Source organism: Triticum aestivum, unplaced genomic scaffold, assembly GCF_018294505.1.
Source record: "Triticum aestivum cultivar Chinese Spring unplaced genomic scaffold, IWGSC CS RefSeq v2.1 scaffold148072, whole genome shotgun sequence".
Classification (NCBI taxonomy): domain Eukaryota; kingdom Viridiplantae; phylum Streptophyta; class Magnoliopsida; order Poales; family Poaceae; genus Triticum; species Triticum aestivum.
This window is the reverse complement of record NW_025228651.1, coordinates 30,136-33,152: the sequence shown is the minus strand read 5'-3', so window position 1 is coordinate 33,152 and position 3,017 is coordinate 30,136.

Sequence of the window (3,017 nt, the reverse complement as noted above, 5' to 3'; positions counted from 1 at the left end):
TGCATTAGATATTGCAATAAGTAGAGGATGCTCATGATTGCCAAAAGCACCTATTTCCACTTTCTGATAAGAAAAACAAAACGTGTATCAAATGATGCTAAAAGTAGACCATGAGCATGAGCATGTATCAATTAATGATCAATTGATGCTACCTATTTGTGTTTGAATGGGCTCAATAAAGCTGGTGCTGGTTTATGCTCTCTGCGTGACCGTGATGGTAACAAAGACACTTGGTTGGCTATGGTCTTGCTGTCAAATTTATGTTTTAGTTCTTTAAGACTCTTTGTTTTTGCTGTTTGCTCGGGATCGACTAGCTTTCTCGGGCGTCCACGTGCTCTCTTCCTTTTGGGGGAGTTGGGTGCACAATTTTCAGGGGAGTTGGGTGCACCGGTATCCTTCTGGGAGTTGGATGTGTCAGATTCATTCGAACCATCAGGATTGTTGACTAATTGTACGTCCTCTTCTGAAGCATCAGGTAGAACTGGTTGTTGGGCATCGTACACTTCCTTCTGTTTAAGAGAGAGTGCTGCGTTAGTTCTAATCATGAGACTTGTGAAATAAATGATATATTCTTGATGTAGCGCTAACCGTTATGGGGAACTTATATGATTCGAGACGAAGCGCATTGCAATCTGAACGCAGTAAGGCTGTACATATTTTCCACCTGAAAATATCTATCCTTGCCTATATTGGATAACCGACAATGACGTCAGCATAGCTTTCAAGCTAAACAAAGTACAAATATAAATTAGGCAATCAATTACCTGGTTCAAAATATCGGTCATTTCATCCCCGTTCCATGACAACATGTACTGCAGTGTCCAAACCGCACAGGAAGTCCTGCGATGTTTAGTTAAAGATCAGTAATCTTATTCGTGTACGCAAATAATAATTTATGAGGCCATGCGTACCCATCGATCTGTTGTGGTATGTTCTCATAGCGTTTTTTGGTCCATTCGGCAAAATTGATGTTCTTAGCTGGTGATATCAACCCTTTCTTGACAGCTTCGTCAATGTAGAACTGAATCGAGTCCACCTAGGGTACGACGAGTTATACATAGGGTTATGGTACTTTGGGAGCTCATGTTCCATGCGGATCAAAAGAGGCAGCAAGAGAACACTTACAAGAGAATCTGCCTTGGTCTTGTCGCAATGATAATTCATGGAGTTCAGAGTCTGAATTTCTTTTTTTGTCAAAATTAAACATCATTAGCATCCAATGGTTTTGGTGTACATTCAGTGGGAGATGCACTTGCAGTAAAATTTGGGTTGGGTTGAGAACCAAAAGTTGTCGTGTACGTAAACTATGAAAGTGTGGAAAACGTGTACCTTTCGGCGCCCTGCAAATTTTCCTGCTACACGAGCTAACCATGAGGCTGCACGTCCAACAGGAACCACCCCCTTCATTTGTAACAGCTTTTCGGTTTCTTGAGGGGATATGATTGAGGTAGTATCATTCTCAATTTGGCTAATGCTAGCATATGCCATAATAACCTGCCAAATTTTCAATCATACAATAATAAGACAGTTGTTGCAGTAATGATGTAGAATAGAGTATAATGGGCTTACATCACCATAAATGTATTTGTCGTCCAAATTTCGCTTCAGATTTTCTGCTGTGAGGGTAATGTCTCCGATTCTAGCTATTTCAACAGGGTCGTATGTTCCGCGGATGTAAAAGGCTGTCTCTATGTCCTCATGCGTGAACTTGTAATCATTACCAAAGACAGGCTTCATCGGAGTTAATTGTGGTTCCTCATTGTTTTCCGTCACATGTCTTGCACTTGGTGTACTCGAAGTCCCTGTCGTGACTTGGCTAGCCCTAGGAGTTCCTGTCAGGGATGAATTGCACACATTGACTTGATCCTACAATGAACAAAGGTAGTTCATCATTAGTTTGTTACTTTTAGATATTAACATGTTGGGCCATATTGATCACCTGCACGCCTCCTTTCTGTGACACTGATTGTCGGTTCCTTGTAAATTCGTATTTTAAGTCCTGTAACAATGCAAACAATAATGAACATGAAGGAACATATTCATAAAAAATACAAAATGCACAATATGACATACATGGAGTTCCCTCCTTAAGTCTTTAATTTCGTCCTCGGCCTTCGACAACCTAGGATTAGTGCCAGTTTTAGTCTTCATGTCGATCAAGTCTTCACCTAGAGTCTGGTATTTGACATCAAATCTGTGCTCAATTTCCATTAACTTCCCGCCTACCTTCTTTTCATGATCAGCAATGCGTGCATTCATGACTTCAACTACCATTTCAATCTGTGTAAACAAAATAAAACCCCGTTGATAACAATAGCTAAATGAATGAGGTTCCATGACACCTATTTGTGATATTGCAAAAACAAATAGTCTTTGGAGTACACACTTGCTGGCTACTAAATTACTGTCCTTGTGATGGTGCTCGATACGAATCATGTTGATGCACATGTTCATCTTTTTTTCTTGGAAAATTATTAGAATTCTCGGACGGTCGTTGAGGAGCACAAATTTCCATGATAGCCTATTTTTTTAAAATATAATGAACCATTAGTACCAAATAAAAAATTGGATATAGAAAGTTCAATTGTAGATAGGTACCAGCCCGTTATGAAGACCTCCTTTCTCGTAAGCATCGCTTCTTATAGTAGCCATCATTTCGTCCCATCGTGCGATCAATGGAGGGGGTCTAGAAGCATACATTAATCGGCCACTACGCACGTGCTCCCAGTACCAATACTACACAATAAATTAGTTCATCACCATACAGATATGCAACAGAACAATAATTACATGACATTAAGTAGTGATCTAGCACTAACCTGGAGCAGAATTAGATTTCCTTGTAGATTTACGTGATCTCGATTTCTAAACTTGTGAACGGACTTGAAGAAGTGATTAAGTGTGAAACATCCCCAGTTAAATTTTCGAAGGTTTTCAAGATCTGTAACAAGGTTGAGATATTTCGAGTCCACATAATGTTGTGCTGTTGGTGCTAGAATAGTACCAATTGCGTACAG